This window comes from Molothrus ater, chromosome 3 (genome assembly GCF_012460135.2).
Source record: "Molothrus ater isolate BHLD 08-10-18 breed brown headed cowbird chromosome 3, BPBGC_Mater_1.1, whole genome shotgun sequence".
Classification (NCBI taxonomy): domain Eukaryota; kingdom Metazoa; phylum Chordata; class Aves; order Passeriformes; family Icteridae; genus Molothrus; species Molothrus ater.
The window spans coordinates 17,596,896-17,616,505 of NC_050480.2; the positions used below are offsets into that span (position 1 = coordinate 17,596,896).

Consider the following 19,610-nt stretch of genomic DNA (forward strand, 5'->3'; position numbering starts at 1 on the left):
CTTTGCTTGGATAGCAGTGAGAATAAACAGACTTGTGAAGGGACCAGGAAAAGAAAGTCTCTTTCTACCAGGATTATTAAACAGTTCTTCCCTCTATTGTGCACGCTGGTTCTAGGTGTAGAATCAAAACACTGCAGGTTTTGTCTGGCCCCAGAAGCAATGGCTGGGATGTTTGCAGCTCTGCTCCAGCCACAGCCAAGGGCTGGTGAAGGAAGCAGAGAGTGGAGATGCCTGGGATGGGAAGAGGACATGGATGCAACATCAGTCCCCCTCCTCACAGAATAATTTTTCAGATGTTATAGATGGATAATGAGATGATTTTCTCTCTCAATTAAGGGATAATTTAATTGCAAGAGCCAATCATCTCATTATTGTGTGAATATTAAGAAAACCTTTAGTGATGTATAGTTATATTATTGCAGTTTAGATGTCCTCTGTTCTCCCCATAGTTCCCTTTTTCCCCTATACTGTGACCATCAGACAGCCGGGGTTGTCTAGGACAGGTAAAAAGAAGGTTTGCACATGTGCCCCTTGCATGGGGCAGTTGGGAATGGAAAAGCTTCTTGCTTAGGGGGTGCGGCATGGCAACACCTGACCTCCAATCAAGTTACAAGAAAGCAGTCTCCACCGATAAATGGTAGAGAAGAGCTGACTGACAGACTTTGGGCAGAGCCAGGGCTGGCTGATGCAACCCCAGGGGTATAAAAGACTGAGCATCTGGCCACGAACAAAAAAGAAGGAGAAGTGAAATAAACAGGGCAGGAGACTTTTTCTCCTTTTAATGCCTTTATTAAAAGTGATCAGCTAAGGGTTGGGAGGCTCAACGAGTCCGGGGTTTTGCCATCGTCGCTCCCAGGGTGATTTGGAGGAGGAGGAATGTGCAGCTTTGTCCACTAGGGGGCAGAGCTGAGGGGGGGGGGGTGTCCCATCCTCACGAGAGCAGTGGGGGTATACCCCACGTTACCACTTTTGGCTTTTGCCATCCCAGGGTCCTGGCTCCAACTGAGGTCTTTGCTCAGGGCAAGGGGAAAGAAAGGTTCTCAGCATCTCTGCAGGCTCAGTACTTTGTTCCTCACGTCCAGACATCACTTTGATCTCTTAATTCTGTGTTGGCTTGTTGTTTTTGGGGTCTTTTTGGTAAGTTTGGTGGGGTGGCTTCCCATGGCATGCTGGTTCCGAAGTTATTTTGCATGCCCTCTGATGTCCCCCCCCAATATCCCCTCCTTTCACTGTCCAAGGAGAAGGGCTATCAACTTAGAAGGAGAAGGGTTATCAATTTAGATTTAGGCAGGGCCATAATGATACAAAAGGAGTAGTTAATGAAAGTGACCGGTGATTACAATAACAAACAGGTAGAACTCCACCTTGGCAGCAACTGGTTTAACCTGTTCACTCTGCAACCTTTTTTTAAAAAATTGGCAGCTTTTTTTTACTTATAACAAGAAGGATCTAGAGGATTGTGAGTATATGTGTGGTATCCATGAGGGCAGTTCCCAGCACTGCAAAATTTTCCTTATATAGTCCTTTTGTTGTATTTTTGTCAAGGTTTAATAAACCTTTTTAAATTTTCATAGTGAGCAGTTGTTTCTCACAATGGGGACTCGTGCCCGGGATATAAAGCCTCTTTGTCCATGACCCAGGAGATTTAGGACAAATGGTGCTGCTGCTGATTTCAGCAGATGTAACAACTTCCCTTGGGACCATCAGTGATTGCAGGTAAACCTGGGGACTACAAAGGACTATATAACGAAAAAGAAGGAGAGGATTGTGAGTATACATGTGTGTATGCCCGAAGTGCGAGTGAAGTAGTTTTGGGAGTGTGCTTACGGTAAAAGATCCTCATATTATTTTGGCCAGAAAATAGTTCCGTAATTCCAGTATATGAACGTGAGCTTCACATTAGTAATATATGGATCCGTCCTGGTCTGTTGAAGCTTCAGGATAGTGGACAGTTGGAAACAGGGCGGGACGTGTAAGAGAAGAAAGGGGGGAACCCTGGCACTGGCAAGATGCTTGTAGAAGAAGGGCTGAAATGCGGCAGGTGGGATGCATAAAAGACAAAAGCAGGAACCCCCAGCCTGGCAGGACACTTAAGATTAAGGGATTTGTAAGAGCTCAAGAGCACTTGGAGGTCACCAAGTTGAGAGCCACAGTGTTAAAGTGATAGCAAAAATCCCCATTTAGCAGAAAATGGCCTGTGTCAGGACGGGTAGTTGAGGTAACTTTCCCAGCCCACAGGCAGCGGGGGGCGGGAAGGACCGCGTGGCTGCTCCACATGGATGTACTGATTGCTGTAAGCTCCTGGTGTGCAAGCTGCACAATAACTTGAAGAGGTTATCAGCCGAGGTGTGCCTGACCACAATGACTTAGTGGTGGCTGGCACCGGTGAGGCCGCCACTCAGGAGGAGTGCGCAGGTTCCCCGGGCAGGGGCTGCAGGAGAGGGCGAGCAGGGTTTCACGGAGCCACTGCAGTGGCTCTCCTGATCAGTGGGTGTGGACATGGCCAGGGGCCAAGTTTGCATAGACCTTTGTCTGCAGCCATGCTGGGTGCAGAGAGTCCGCCGTGGCTCCTTTGTAGAGCTGTGGGATCGAGATGCCACATAGGTGATGGTGCCTGGAGGCGGCGGAGTACCATGGGCACTGGGAGGGCTGCCGGTGGTGGCTTTCGCCGAATGCATGGAGTTTCCGGGCCAGAGGCTGAGTGGGCCTGTGTGGGCGGTAGTGGGTGCGGAGAGTTTCTGGTGCGCACTGGCCCAGTAGGGGCAGGGGAAGACTGATGGAGGCACGATGCCTGTGCAGTGCTGTTGGCGGTCAGAGAGTGGCTGGAGCATGGGGTTCGCCATGGCTGTGTTTCGTGTCAGGTACAAACAGGCAATGTGTGTTTTTGTGATTGCAATATGTGTGGAGACCAACAGTGGGACAGTTGTGAATTCTAATAATAACTGAGGAAAATAAAGCATGGAAGAAGGCCTTTGAACCTATGTTTTGTTTGCAATGAACCCTGGTTGATTTAGGAGCATTGGAATTAAAGCGTTAAGGATGTTGCTTATTTGCTTGTAGTTAATCCTTAAAGAGTTCTGCAATTATAACCTTTTGAAGTATAATTTTAGAATATTACTTGTATCCTTGAAACTATAGATTTGGAATATATATAAAGGAAATATGCTTATCTCACACCTTAATAAAGCAGGGAAAACAGCTTGAGAAAGGAAGATGAACATCACCTCAAGGATTTATGGTTTCGACCAAGGGAAGCTGGACATCACTGTTATGAGATTTACAGTCTCTGCAATTAAAAGGTGGACCCACATCTGGGGAACTGGACTCCACCAGATGGGATTAGTCTTTCTTCTTTCGGAAACCGGACCACCACCATCTGGGGATACTCCTTTTGGGATACATCCTGAGAAAAACTAAATCACAACAGTGTATAGAATTGTGACATAAAAATTGGGAAATAGAAACTGCTGATGAGTAAAAATTGGAATAGAAACTGCTGAGAAAGCTGATGACTACCCCTATAAATACCTGTAACCCTCAACTAACGGTGTGCAGTTGGAGGGAAAACTTCCCCCACTGTACTCAGCGCTGTATTGCTCATACTTTACCATATTAATTAATAAATTGATTGCTGCTTGAATATTGGCCTAGTCAAGCTTCTTATTCATAACAGTTCCTCTGTGGAGCCGTGGGACTGGGACATGTGTGATGGCGCCCAGAGGTGGCGGAAGGGCTGCTGGCAGCGGCTTTCTCCGAGTGCACGGGGTTTCCAGGCCGGCGACCGCACGGGCCTGCATGGGTGGTAGCAAGCCAAGAATGTCCGGTGTAGTGGCTTTCAGCGGTTCTGACCCAAATGAGGGTGACTGCAGCCATCAGACGCACTGGAGCCCAGGGCTGCCGGCAGCAAAATCTACACTCATGGACCAGGGGAGTTTGGAGGCACTGGACTGCTGGCGCCAAGTACCTTTGAGCTCGATGCTGCTGGGGCGGGGAGGGAGGGAAGGGCGTTAGAGCCCAGAGGTCTGTCGGGCTGCCGGCGATGGGACACGCGCTTTTGTGGACCGAGACATTCAGAGGTGTGGTGCCGCCAGGGAAGCAAGCGGGCTCAGCTGTGTAACCTTGCAAATCACAGCAGTCTCCAGCCTGGCGGCAATGCCGTGGGACGTGTTCTGCGTAGTGATTTGCAGAAACAAACAAACTCCACAACTTTTGTGAAAGTTATAAAGCCGATATGTTTATTACTGTGCTGGACACACGTGGGAATCGTTCCCCTAAACAGGACATGCTTGCCTCTGGGAACTCCAGATCCTTTTTTATCTCCCTCTCAAATACATATGCATGCGATTTAACAATAAATTCATACATATTCATTCTACTGATTTCGCATGACATTTGCCGCTTATTTTTTCTTTATCAGTGTGAAAAATGCGTGTATTTTATGACTGGCTTTTCGCAAATATTACAATGAATACTATATGTGTTGTGTTAGAAAGTAATGCTGTATTAATTCTCTTAAGTACTGTGTTAAATATAGTTTTAGGTTATAAAAATTCTTAAAATAGAAACGATGCTATGTAGGATACTTTTTTTTAAAAGAAAGGACTCGCAGTGAGATAGCAGCCACAAGACACTTAAATTTTTCAGAGAAGAAGAATTTATGGCCCTCTTATCAGAAGAAATGAACTTCTTCCCGCCTCAAAGGCGCTGTTAGGATTCGGAGGAAGAAGTTGACGATGACCAGACAGAATCCTGTATTTGAATGGAATTTATGCATCATGTATGAAGTGTATGAATATGCAACAGGCTATTGTTTTTAAGGGTTAATCCTTTGTTAATGGGTGTCCTTTTTCGGGCTCATGCTGCCCAGAAAAAGGTACCCAGACGTCCGTAACTCTTTGTATTTACTGTCTCATATTGTCCTAATTCAATTTGTCCAAATTATTATTACTCTAATTGTATTACTATTTTAATAACCATTTTATTACTATTAAACTTTTAAAAATTTTAAAAACAAGTGATTGGCATTTTTAACAATTAGAAAGAATTCCTGGGTCATTTAGACCCTCGTTCTGTAACAGCCTCTCTCTTTCAGAGTTCAAGGGCCATCCCCCGTTATCTCTGTCCTTCGGCTGAAGCAGTTGCTTAGAGCATAGGCTTTTTGTGAGAACAGGCAGTCAGACTAAACAGTAATGTTTGCAAGCTACAGACTTAATTCAAAGAATTCAAATATGTACATTTCACCTAAATCAAAATGGATTTCTACTCTGGAAAATTTCCACTCTGTCTCAGTAGAGACCACTAAGAGTCAAAAACTTCTAGTTGTGCTAGAGCTTCTCCAGAGCCCACCAGTGTGGGGCTGACCAGATGCAGAGCGGGAGCGGACCAGGGCAGGGACTAGCGGCCAGCCCTGTCCGAGCACAGTTCCTCTGCGGCGGTGTGCTGTGACTGGCTCCAGGTCCACTGAAAAAAAAACTTCCAGCAAGCAGGTGGCCCGGGCCCGAGTCAGCAGCAGCAAGTGTTACAACCCCTAGGCAGCAGGTCTTGCTGAATCCCAAGGCCAAGGGAGAGGCGGGAAATCCCCCCCTCCCCAGCAGCGGTCTTGGGAGATTCAAATCATTGTAATTGAGGCGGCCACAGCCCGCAGCAACTCGGGTGCGCCGGTGGGGGGCAGCTGTGCCCAGAGAGGCTGGCCAGGGTATCGAGCTGCAGAAACTCCTCTGCGATATACATCAGCGTAGAGACGCGCGAACTCAAGAGCACCACGTGAGTGGCTTAGCAGCTGCTTCCACTGGTGTTCCGAGAAAATGTTTTGCTTTTACTTTCCAAGAAGGCAGAGCTTCTTCTTTCTTTTTCTCCCTTTTCCCTTCCTTCCTTCCTTCCTCTCTCTTTCTGTCTCTCTCTCTTTCTCTCTCTCTCCTTTTAACTAATCAGGGAGACAGGTTCTGTCGAAGGAACTGGTAGTTATTTCAAAGCACCCCCTTTTTAGTAAAAAGGTAAGAGGTATCCCTTGACAAAACACAACAGTATAGGTGTGAAAGGGGTAGAGAATACCATAGCCTATTTATTTACTCTTTGAGCAGTGCATTTGTATGGATTTCTTGTTCACTATCACATATTTGGACGTTGTACATTACGGGTAAGTTTTGTGTGCAGATCCAGTTGTGATTGACATGGGTTGGGAGGCCTCTGCTAGCATTCCACTTTCATTGGTGTGTTTGGGGTCACTTCATTTGCAAACTTGCAGGGCTTTCAGGGGAAAGCAGTTTCCAGGTACCTTGTAGAGACTTTGCACAGTGGTGCTGTGGGCAGCGTCACATCTTAGTAGGGTTGGAGCCAAGCTGTTCTCTCTGTGTGGGGGGTTTGATGGACTGCCTGATTGTGTTGAATGGGTTAGGCGGTGCAAGGACTAGTTCAATGGGAATCTTTGTGTTGTGTTTCTAAGTACTGTTCATTATATCAGAAATCCTCTTAAATTTTACCTGGCAAGGGAGGAGGGATGGCTTCTTGTTTGACTAGCTGGGGGAAGAGGACTTGAATTTAGTTTTTGTGTTGCCCTCTTCTGAGAGGATGCAGCGGATCTGTACTTAGCCTTAGAAGAGTGGAGGTATGGAGTGAGATGTTGGGAACACTGAAAGTTTGAGGGTTTGGTGCCTCTTCATTTCAAAGCTTTCAGTCTTGTCTGCTGGGAAATGCCTCAGTGTTTTCATCATTCTGGGGGCGGGTGGCGGCCGGTGCTGTGCCTTGTTCTCTCTCATTTCAGTGCCTTTCCCTCTGGTTCTGGCTTGTGTTCATTTCAAGGGAAAGGCCTCTTTTCCTTGTGAGGGAGCTAAGCCAAATTTTTTTATGCTTGTTATGCTGAAGTTGTACTTTGTAGGAGGAGTGCTGGTCCAAGTCTCCACAGTCTAAATAAATAGCTTCTCCTTCATGCCAATCAAGACCCCGCGGGAGGACGGAACAACAACAAGTGCTCCATTTTGTGCCCTCCCAGTGCTGTGGAGTGAGAGATGGGGGACAGGAGTCCAGCAGTCTTTCTTTAACCTTTCCTTTGAAACAACACTGTCTGATCCCACCCCAAAGGCACAGAGGCTAAAACACTACAGTGTAGCGACAAACAGTAGATATCCTACTACTCTCTTCCCAGAAGAGCTTGGGGGAGTGCTTTACACATATGTGCCAGTGTGCATCTATGGGTACATGTGTACCAAGTGTGTGAGTCTGCACGTGCAATACCTGTGTGTGCCAGTGTGCACAGCTCTGAGTGCACACACAAGTACCAAAGTGTACACGTGTTGTGTGCATTATTTTGTGCATGTGTGTTAAATTTTTCTCTCAGGTATGAGTAAGTTCGTGTACAGCCCTGTGTTTGTGAGTGTGCACAGGCTCTGCAAGTGTAAGCATAGCCCTATGTAAGATATGTGTGTTAATAACATTACACATATTAGTGTGCGCAGATATATATGCTTGTGTTAATGTATACAAGTTCTACATACAAGCAAGTCTCGTGTTTGTGAGCATGTGTGCATTGGTAGAGACTGTGCGTAAGTGTCTCTGTGGCACTCACACGTGTGTAAACGTGTGCTAGCATGTACAAGTAGAGTGTGCGCAGCTCTGGGAGTATGTGCAGGTGTGTGCTGCTAACAGGTACCTCTGTATGCCAAGGCTCTATACCTGTAAACAAATACCTGTGTGTCGCAGACATCTTTTCATTAAAAATCTTTCCTTAAGATTTTTTCCTCCTGAGAAGCTGAGATGCCTCAGGGACAGAATGTAAACGATTGTCTGCTGCTGTGGAATGCAACAGGTGCATCTGTGATTGGTCTCATGTGGATGTTTGGAATTAATGGCCAATCAAAGCAGAGCTGGCTCAAACAGAGAGTCTGAGGCAGCCGCCTTTGTTATCATTCTTTTCCTTTCTATTCTTAGCTCAGCTAGCCTTCTGAGATGAAACCTTTTCTTCAATTCTTTTAGTGTAGTTTTAATGTAATACATATCATAAAATAATAAATCAAGCCTTCTGTAACATGGAGTAAGATCTACGTCTCTCCCCTCATCCTAAGACCCCTGTGACCATCATCACACCTGTGTGCATGTGTGTACTAGTTCTGTACATACCCCTACATGCAGACATGGGCTGAGCACACCCAGAAACACGGCTCTGGGTGCATGGCTCTGTGCATTCGGTTGCTGTCTCACCTGAGAAAACAAATGTGTGTGTTTGTGTGTGTCAATATATATGTATCACTATTGAGCTCTACTGACCAGAAGAGCCCCTGACTCCCTGTGTACTATATGTGGAGTTCAACTTAGTTTATAACAGTAATACAAACAACCCATTCAAACTGCTGTTATTTACATTCTTACCTTGTGCCTTAATTTTGTTGTAGACTTGTTAAAACATATAAATGTACACTGTACTTTGTGAAAGACAAGTGAAAACCTCACTACTCTAAGTGCTTTAGATAACTGTTTAACATTTTTGAACGGAAAATTTAAATTGTATTAGTAATTAATATAATTGTGCTATGAAAATAGGAAGTATCTGTAAAGGGGAGGAACAATGAAAAACATTAATTTGCTTAGAACAGAAATATAGTGAGAACCAGAGGGCAAGACCAGGTACTCCCCCCTGTACTCGCCACCAAGAAGATTATAAAAACCCTGCTGCAGGCAGCAACACTGTAGGCATGGGAGGTGGGGGTAAAAGCCATACTGGACCTTTATTCACAAATTCTACCAATCATTTTACTTAAAACCCTCTTCCACTGTCCTCGCCCGTATATATCAACATATACTATTAAAAATGAGTTAATTACTCAAGTAATTAATCAAATCAAATAACTTACAAAATAGAAAAGGGGGCATTGTTATAGATGGATAATGAGATGATTGGCTCTCGCAATTAAGGGATAACTATTGTGTGAATATTAAGAAAACTTTTAGTGATGTATAGTTATGTTATTGTAGTTTAGATGTCCTCTGTTCTCCCCATAGTTCCTTTTTCCCCTATACTGTGACCATCAGACAGCCGGGGTTGTCTAGGACAGGTAAAAAGAAGGTTTGCACATGTGCCCCTTGCATGGGGCAGTTGGGAATGGAAAAGCTTCTTGCTTAGGGGGTGCGGCATGGCAACACCTGACCTCCAATCAAGTTACAAGAAAGCAGTCTCCACCGATAAATGGCAAAGAAGAGCTGACTGACAGACTTTGGGCAGAGCCAGGGCTGGCTGATGCAACCCCAGGGGTATAAAAGACTGAGCATCCATCTTGAAGATGAACTGGTCATGGGGTATCCATGAGGGCAATTCCCAGCACTGTGAAATTTTCCTTATATAGTCATTTTGTTGTGTTTTTGTCAAGGTTTAGTAAACCTTTTTAAATTTTCATAGTGAGCAGTTGTTTCTCACATCAGATAATTGTAATCATGTTTTTGGATATATTCTGAGTAGCTCATAAATTCTTATGAATCAAAGCGACTTAGTCAGCACTGCAGCTTGTTACCATTAAATTACTATGATATATAGTCCAGAAGGTAGAACCTCTAAATCTTTTGAAAGGTTTGTTCTTCTGACTAGTAATTTAACAATCTTAAGTAAGAAGCTGAGATACAAGAGATTTCTGGCAGAGAAATAGAAAAGAGGCAATGAAAAAAGTGTCATGTACTCATCTGAATCAATTATAGTGTCTTACATTTCTCTAATGAATTATGAAAAGTGAGATGATTTCTCTCATTTTCCTTTAACCTGGGATCAGACATTGTAACTAAAACTCTATTGAGTAATAAGCCTTGCTCCCTTGTTTTTTTGTATTGTGTGTAGTTTTGTATACGTATTTTTTGTGTGTTTGTGAAATATCCAGGGTTTTTTTGGCAGGATAAAATATAGATGAAATTAGGATTTTAATGTACTGCATGTGCTTTGTTGCATTTGTTTTCTGTGTCCTGTCCATGCTTAGGGAGATAACAGAATGATTATCAGTATTTGATGAATGTCTTCATTTCAGCACTCCCTTACATATCTCTTGGGGTTTGCTGTTGATAGGAAAATTAATCCACAAACATCAGAGGTTTATGTCCAAAAAGGAGACAGAGGAGTTCTTTTACTTTATTTGAATAAAGGGAGAGGCCATGGGGCATTCCCCTGGGGTGTCTCAAATTTTTGGAGGACGCAGCCTCCTTTTTATCCTAATTTCCCGGCCACATTTCCCTTCTCTCTTTCCCTATTGGCTGAGGTACTTGAGAGGTACAGACTTCCCTATATGCCTGATACCAAAGATTTCCCTTTAAAGTATAACCCTCCCTTTTCATTTTTAATTTCTATGGAATTTAGGGTTTTCCCCATTGTTTCTTTCATCTTTCAATGTCCAATTTAATTTATCAGCAACCCTGAAGCTTATTTGTAAAAGCATATATCTTTTTCCATTCATCAATCAGTGGAATCCTTCCCATTGTTTCTTTTAACTCTTAGTGCTAGTTTTATCTACCAGTAGACCCACAGCTTGTTTCTAAAGGCAAACCTGCCCTTCCTCTCACTCTGTTTGGGTTTCCCACTGTTTTTACAAATCATAACCTGAAAGCTTGACACAAAGGCCAAAGAAATAAATAAGCATATTTATTCGGCCTTGAATGACTGAAGAAGTAGACAACATGCTAACTCAGTACAGGGGCTGGGTCAGGCAGATTTTAGCTTTGCTTTTCCTATGCAGATATTTTTCCTCTGAGAATTCTGTAAATGTTGCCTAGAAACACCTGTGCCTCAGAAACATCTGAAGCACAGCAAAATAGCCATAGAATCAGGTATGTGGAAAAGCCCATCTGTTCCCACCAAACTAAATTTGAGGAGACAATTCCCACATATTTGTACTAATCAGAACACTGACCATTTTTTTCCTCAAAGGTGTTTAACGGTGTCTTGCATCACCTCTAAATTTACCAGTCAGCCTCAAAAATTTAATAAGTGCAGTGCATTAATATAATATTCTGCTCATTCCTGAATAAGTATAAGTAAAGGTTTTAATTACTAAAATAATGCAGTTCCAGAAATGATTTTATGAAATTATTCTTCCCATTTGCATTCAGAGGCTGTCTGTATGATGAGGCGCGGTAAATGGCACTGAACTGTCGTGGAATAATTTCTGGTGCTGTAACTCTGCCTGAGGACTGAGCACCTCAATGGTTTCAGCTCCCAGCAATACAAACCACGGGGAAGTGCTCTGAGTATAAGGAGGGCTGAACATAATGTAAGGCTTTTGAAATCACTTTCCTTTCAGTTTTATGGATGGACTTCAGATCTTGGTGTGGATAAAATGACTTCACAGTCATAATCCAAAGGGAAATGTCTCTGCTTTCAGTGAAGTCCTTTCTGTAACATCTTTAGCCATGACTGGTGCAGAACACGTGCCTTGCAAGAGAACAGTTCTGGATGATGCCTTAATTAATGTGCATCCTCTCTAATCTGCAATGATGTCTGTTTATTTCAAAACTAATTACTTCATTATGCTTTCCTCTGCTAAAAAAAATCTTTGGTGCCTGAATGAGACTGCAAACTCTTTGGGGCAAAGACCACATATAATGAGATCATGTTATGTTTGCTAAATAATGTATAAAGAAGAAAGGTTGTGAATAAAATATATGCTGAAGTTTTGTGAATAAAATATATGCTGAAGTTTTGTAACTCTGGTTATAGGTAAAATTTCACAATTTATCCTGCATTTGCAGTCATAAATAATAATTTTGCTCATATTTATAAATAAATCATCTGCTGAAATACAACCTGCTACCCTATCAGTCTCAAGTGTTAGAAAAATAATTTCTGACTTGACTATGATGGACTGAACAAGAACTCCTGCATTCAAATAAGTTACAAGAAAATTTCACAGTCCCCCTTTTCTTCATAATCTTTCTGTAAGGAAAGAGCTGCAATATCCTTCAAGACTATTCTGAAGGCATTTTTTTTCTAAAAGTTACAAGTATAACTTTTTAATCTTGAACACTCATCCCAAACAAATCCAGTCTGGACCCTTCTGTTACAGGTGAAGCTAAGTGGTCAGCCATGGAATGGTAATCACTGCTTGCCAGTATTTACAATGGACAAAAATAAAACAGACTTTTATACATTTTTAGTGTTTCAGAAGGACTGGTTTCCCACAGATGAAGAGAGTGAGAGTGAGAAAAAAACCCAGAAGGAGCAAATGTGATGGAGAATGCTGAGCTCTTTCAAGAAGAGCTCATTAAACAGCCAAAAAGCTGTGATTCCAGTGCTAAGAAAGATAACAGCATTGCCTGAAAGCCAAATTTTGGGTGAAAAAAAAATTAAAGCAGTAATTAGGAATATATAGTGATATACAATCAATAAATAAGGGCAACATATAACGATCAATTATAGATGAGAATTTATGAAGTATGGGGAATGGAGGAGGGACAAAAAGACGTGACAGTGAAATCTTTCTGTTCCTTTGATTTGCGGAAGCAAACAAACTCCACAACTTTGGTGAAAGTTGTAAAGCCAGTATGTTTTTTACAGCGCTGGACACATGTGCTCACTGCTCCCCTCAAAAGCCATGCATACCTCTGGGAACTCCAGATCTCTCTATCAAATACATATGCATGCAATTTCACAATAGGTTCATACATATTCATTCTACTGATTTTGCATGACATTTGCTGCTAATTCTTCTTTATCAGGAAGAATTCCTGAGTCAGGCTGCCCTCTCTCGTGACAGTCTCTCTGTCTGCCCCCCTCTTGTCCTTCAGCTGAAGCAGTTTCTCTGAGCATAGGCTTTTTGTGAGAACAGGCAGTCAGAGTAAACAGCTATGTTTGCAAGCTTACAGACTTAACTATAAGATGTACATTTCACCTAAATCAAAATGGATTTCTACTCTGGAAAATTTCCACTCTGTCTCACCTTTCAGGCTGTGCACAAGGGAGTTTGGGCTTTTCTTTAAGGGCAAGACAGCCCACCATTCAGGCTGGTGGCTGCCCTCATCAGCATGGAGAAATCCCTTTGAAAAATGGACTATTTGACTATGAACTTCTCAACAGTGAAACCAAGCCTGAAGTTTGCAGCTCCAAAGAAGAGAAGGAACCACCTCTTAAGAGAAGAATATTTGTTTCTTCCTGCCCTTTCCTGTGTAGGATTGAGCAAAGCCTTTTCCACCCTGGCACAGGCTTCTCCCTCCCTGCACAGGAGCTCAGCAGAGCCAAGCTGCTGGCAGTGGCTGGCAAAGATGGGGGCTCAAAACCCTCCTCTCCTTGCTGCTTGATGCAGGAGCAAGCTCAGCCAAGGCCTTCTCTGCCCAGCAGTGCTTTACCTTTAGTGCCACAGCAGTGATGAGCACAGAGGTGGCTTGAGCAGGTTCAGATCACACAGGCCACCAGCTCAGGCATGCCCCTGTGACAGAATAGAATCATAGGATCAGAGGATGATCATCTAGACCATCTAGGGGTCCTGCCCCTGCTCAGCCTTCTCCATGCCAGCTGGCCCTGGAGCTGCTCAAACAAGCTCCTTTTTAATACTCTCAGTGTAAGACATTTGAAGACCTTGCCCTTGCCTTAAAGAATCTTGAGAAGTGCTTCAAATGTGCTATTGAGGTATTTTCATGAAAAAAAGTAGTTATGAAGGGAACCCAAATGAGGGTAAGGGGAAATCCAAGTGAAAAAACCTCTGAGAAATCATTGTTTGTCAGCTGAAGTTGACAACTTCAATTTGGAGAGTTGGAAATTTTATTTTCACATGGAAAGTAACGAAGTGTTTGAACAACTAACATAAGTAAACTGGATGTCCTGGAAACTTTGGTTTAACCAGACACTAAAGAGCTTCAGCATATAAAATATATTGGGCCCACTGAGAGAAATAGAGAGGTCAGGGACACATGGAAGTTCTGAGCTGATGAAGAAGTAATTAGCATTAGATTTTGAAAACCTGTCATGTGAAGCTCTTGCCATCTCACCACCACACATTGTCCCATCCTTGCATTTAATACCTGATGCTTTATTGTACCTAAAATGTATTGGCATTGCTATACCAAAAAGAGTTAGTTTATGTTTCAGTTTGTGTTTTACAGTTTAAACAGAACAATCACATATAACTAATATAACCTTAACACCTAAGTACAGAGAAGGACAAAGTTTTAAATGGCCCTATACTTCATAGAAAGGAATAATTAATATTATGACAGTTAATCTGTTGAGGAAGACTAAACCTGGCTGGATTTGCTTTTCATTAGCAAGCATGAAGAATTAGATGACTCCCATGGGGATCTAAATATCTGAAAGTCATCTTATACATGAAAAAAAAAAAAAGCAGAATTCCTTTCTCTGTACAGCTAAGCTAGGTTTCAGCCATTGCTCTGGGGAGCTGTTTTCCCTGGAGGATGCAGTAGACCTTGTGCAGAAAAGGCAGGGACATGAAGAAAAGAGGAAAGCATCACCATTTCAGAGATCTTTCCAATCCATGCTGTTGCCACTTGCAACAAAATGTTCCTGCTGCCCTCTCCTTCTCCAGACTGTGTAGGGCTTGCTCTCAATCCCGTGTTTTCTGTTACCAAAAAGACTATCACAGGGTAACTCACACCAGTTCCAATTATTTCCTTTTTCCTCACTCTCTTCTCCCACCTTCTGTTGATTTCCACCCACAGCTTTGCCTCTATGGACCAGAGAGGGCAGGGACAGCCACCAGTCACAACCTGATGCATAACCTTCAGGGCTGGCTGGATCTGTCCTGACCTTCTTGCACCTCTCCTTTCCGGAACTGCTGACATATTTTTTTAATTTTTGTTTGTTTGGGGTTTTGTTTTGTTTAGAGTTTATTTTGCTAAAGGAGAATAGCTAATCAAACCTAATCTAGTTTAGTCTTCAATTCAAGCTAATCCTCTTGTTGCTATGAATTTCAGGGTGGAAACAGCAAGCAGGAATGGTGATCATGTATTTTCCTGACAGCTTTAGATTTGTTATTATCTCAACTGATAAGAGCTGATAGATATAAAACTACAAAAATGCATTAGCAAAAAGGAAGAAAAGGATCACATGCCGGGAGAAACCTGAACAAACCTGAACTGTTGCCTGTACTGAGAGCCAGATGAACAGCTGATAAAATTGGCACAACTCAGTGGTAATGTGGCTACAGCAGAAGAGAGTTATTTTTGTGTCTGTGAAAAAGGTAGAAAATAAACATGGAAATTAAAGATGAGAACAGCTCAAATCCAAATCTCTGCATCTTCAAGGTCTGCTCATATCAAACTATGTCTAGGATATTTCTTTCTGCTCCCTTTCTTCTGGCTGCACTAATTCACACTATATGGCTGTTGCTTCACATGGGCTTTTGTGAACAGTTTTGGAGCCCAATACTGTGGTTCTTAGTATGTGCATCAGAACAGATGACAGAGGAAGTTACAAAAATTCTAGTGTAACACTGACAGAACTATCCTCTTGCAGCTTTTCTATGGTTTTGCTATGAAATGAAGTTAATGCAAATTGCTCTATGCCCACCAAGAAATATAAAAAATGTGTAGACATGGAATGCCTAAGATGCATGTAAATTAATTCTTAATTCTCTGAATTCAGATTTGACCATATGTTATGAAGCTAGGGTTTTGCATGGCATTTAATTAGGACTCAATATAAAAAAAATCTCAACATCTTAGGAAGTTATGATGCAGTGCTATAAAATTGTGACATTTTAACTTCTCTTATTTTACATTTAGGATTGTAAAGGTATAGATATTTGCACTGGAAGGGTTCTCAACCAGGTGCTCTATTTTTTGTCACAGCTTTTCAAAGAATATGTTTGAACACATCTGCTTCAGCTCTCTCATTCTCTTCTCTCATGCAGACTCTGCTGCAATTCCTTATTCTTCTCTCCTTGTGTCCTCAAGGAATACATAAAGCTGATCTCCATGCAAGGAAAAAGGTAGTGTGCATTTTTTTACTTTTCTACATGGCTTAGTTAAATGCTTCTAGGCAAACACACTCTGTCTAAATCAACTCTGCAGAGAAATAAGATGCAAGGGCAACAATCCAAGGGCCATGGAGGCTGATTTCTTCTGCACCTGAATGGGAAGCTTAGCTTCTCTGTTTGGACAAAGGAAGGCACATGCCTTCTGGTTTGAAAGACATTTTGCTTATCAGAAGCATTGTGAAAGCTTCTGTGAATCCAGCATCCAGAGGTACAACCCTACCAACCAAGCCATAAGATCCCTGCTGCCAGGGCTGAGCTCACAGCCTGAAACACAACTGCAAACTCTTGGGATTTTTTGCTAAGAGATAGTGAAGTTCCTTTGACTTAAACTGCAGCTGAGCTGGGGTCTGGAGGCTGCAATTTTGAATGTAGGTACCTTTTGGGGGAGCTGAGTCTGAGAGACTTGCTTGTAGCTGTAAGATCAGGCAGTGGTGGGAAGGAATTTGTGTCTTGCTGTCCCTGCGCTGCCTACGCCAAAGGCACCATGGCACTCACGTCTGCATCTGCCAGACTGATGAAAAGGTCAGAAAGTGGGATTTGGGAACTTTTCCAGGGAGTAAATGGATGGGGCTGAGTACCTTAATTTAAACAGACCAGTGAGTAATGAACTTGTAAGCTGGAGGTGAAAGACACTGGGGTCCTCTTATGCAGAACTTCAGGTACCATAGTGCAAAGGAAATGGACTGTGCCAAGTGTACTGTGGGCATAGGGAAATTCTTCATGAGTTTATACTTAAGGGTGATGAATACCATTCAGGGCTTAGAATGGTGATGCAAATCAAACACTACATATTGTATTTTGTATTTTCAAGTCTCTTCTGGTCTGGAGGGATGAAATGAAAAGCACTTATAACCAATTTAAATTGTTTGAGCTCCTGGAGTTGTTTGTTTTATATCCTTTTGCTGGAAATTACTGTTTACTGGAAAGCAAGGGCCAAATGTAGTCACAGAACTAGTGGCAAGTTCAATTTGGCTGTAATCAGAAGAGTACAAAAATCTCCATGCATTCAGCTGTAGAATTGGTCTTACAGTGTGATTTGGTCCAGTTCTCCAATTAGCCAGATATCATTTATTTCTGTGATGTCCTCTAAACTATGTTGATGGAAATAAAAATAAAGCGTGGTTTTCTGTTAACTAAAATTTTTCATTACTTATGTAGGTCAGTAGGGAACAAAAAAGTAGTTCAAACTCCATCCTCCTTACATTGCCAGTTTTTCTAATGAAATGTAATTAGCACTAATTGGTAAAACTACACTGATGGCTGGTTATTAATGTTTGTGTATTGGTCCCAGATGTGAGTTTATGGCTGTCAGTACTAATGGCTCAGTGAAGGAAAGAGAATTCTCCTTTCATATTCCTATCATTTTCTTCAGGGTGTTCCCTGCTCTCTTCAAAAAAAAGTGATTATGTTTAGGGAAGAGAAAGGTTTTTAAATCCTGACTGTGTGAGAAAATTAATGCCTTCAGCTCTCCTTTCAATTTGGTAGGAGTTGAAAGGAGCCAGCACTATTTAACATCTGCAGAATCAGGACTCTGCACTTTTATGACTGCTTTTCTTGAGCCATCATAACTGTTAGTGGTTCAGAATTCATCAAAATAATTATCCTCCTAATGGCTTACCTGTTTTTGAAAGCACATTTATGAGGGAAGCCTCTCTTATAAGCAGTCACCTTAAAGTATTCTGTTTAGAATAATTGCTTTCCTGCAATCCCTGCAATTACTGTGTGTCCAGCAATCACCCTCTTCAGGCTGAGGTAGGTGAGAGAGCTGGCCTTTTTAGCCATTAATGGAGGAAAATGATGAAATCAAGGTTTCCAGTGCAAATCTACCCAGAGATGTGTAGGGGGTCAGTCTCCTGCAGAATCAAGCAAAGGCAATGTCATGGTGAAGAGGAGGGTCTCCAGGAGTATCCTTCTGGGCACACTTGGGAATAGATTGGAAAGCACTTAAGAACTCATTAATTCTTGAATATTAACTGTAAGACATCACCACTAACATCTAAGAAGACAAAATCTTTCTTGGCAAAGCATCTATTTGTTCTTACATGGTTTAATAAGGGGCACCTCCCCAGAATCACCTATGCAAACCTTTTTTTTGGTGAAATATCAGCTCATTAATATTTCTAAGTTAAAAGGGAAATACGGTGTACTCCAGGTATGAAGGAAGTGACTGAATGCCTTATCTGATATATAAGGGTGTTCAACAAATGAGTTTTTACTTGAAAATGCTTGAAAGCTTGAGCCTGTTTAGACTACAAGTAGTACAGCATATCTAAGGCCATTATCTTTCATAAGGACACAACACGGTCATTATGAATCTTAGCCCTGAATAGTTTTGCGCCTTCCAAGGCATTTGGAACTCTCTTTAGCAACTCCCTGCATTTTGGAAGATGATGCTTGAGCTCTTTTTCCTAATTTTGTGTGCAGAATTGTATTTACACCAGTAAATACATGTGAGCTTGAGGCAGTAACTCTTCCTTCTGGCCAATAAAATGGGAAGCTGGTCTGTGGCCAGAAGGTCTGGAGGATGTTTTGCAACAATATGTACTTACAGTCTGGATTGATGTTCTGCAGCCAAATCTCAATGCCAGTCATTGCTATTTTATATTTTAAAATAATTGATTGCAGACTTCTGTGTTAGGCTGTTCTTTTCCCCAGGGACTGACCACCCCTTTGCTCATACAGCTGCCACTAACATGCCCTGGGGTCTTTTTTTTAAAGTCTCACGCTGTCAAATATAAATTCTCTCTTTACCCTCAGCTACAAGCTTCAGCACTTCCTTTTCACTCCTTCCTGGAGTCCAGTTTAAGGATGAAACTTACCTACCCAACAGCCACATCACCAGGACTATTCCTTCTGGCCTTGCTTTTCAGCAGGTAAAACATGGAGAAGGAATATCTTAATGTGATAATTAAAACCCCCAAACACTTAATCTAATACCCAATATTTTGGGTTACATTTTGCTAGCAAATTAAAGATGCCCATGGCCACTCATGCATGCAATGAGGCCAATCAGAGTGTTAGGTACCCAAGAATTTGGACAAAACCTCCTTTCCAGCTGACTCTTACCACAGTGCCCTGCTTTTGGATGGGATAGAGCTGATTTTCTCCTAAGTGGGTGGTATATGCTGCATTTTGAGTTTAGTATGAGAACAGTGTTGACAACACACTGATGTTTTAGTTGTTGCTGAGTGGTGCTTACTCTAAATCAAGACTTTTCTGTTTCCTATACTCTACCAGCAAGGAGCTGCACAAGAAGCCATGAGGGAGCATAACCAAGACAGATGACCTGAACTAGCCAAAGAGATATTCTACACCATAAAGAGTCATGCTCAGGACATAAACTGGGGGAAATTGGCCAGGAGGGACCAATCATTGCTGGGCATCATTCAGAGGGTGGTGAGCAACTGTGTTATGAATCACTTGTTTCTCTTGGGGCTTATTCCTCTCTCTCTGTGTCCATCTTTTTCAGTCTAATTATTCTTAGCATTATTATCCTTACTATATTTTACTTTGTTTCAATTATTAAACTGTTCTTATCTCAATTATTAAACTCAGAACTCGTGTTCTGTTCTCAACCCATGAGTTTCTTCTCTTTTTTCTCCAGTTCTCCTCCCATTCCTGTCAGGATGATAGGATGATGGAGGACTGGGTGAGCTCATT

At 42.2% G+C, this 19,610-nt stretch overlaps 1 long non-coding RNA gene across 1 annotated transcript; it reads left to right on the plus strand.

The window, feature by feature from the left end:
• Window positions 1-15,822: 15,822 nt before the first annotated feature.
• Window positions 15,823-19,529, plus strand: LOC118700223 (uncharacterized). Its single transcript, XR_004982211.1, has 2 exons — window positions 15,823-15,902; window positions 19,188-19,529. It is a non-coding gene; the product is annotated as an uncharacterized LOC118700223 (long non-coding RNA).
• Window positions 19,530-19,610: the final 81 nt, after the last annotated feature.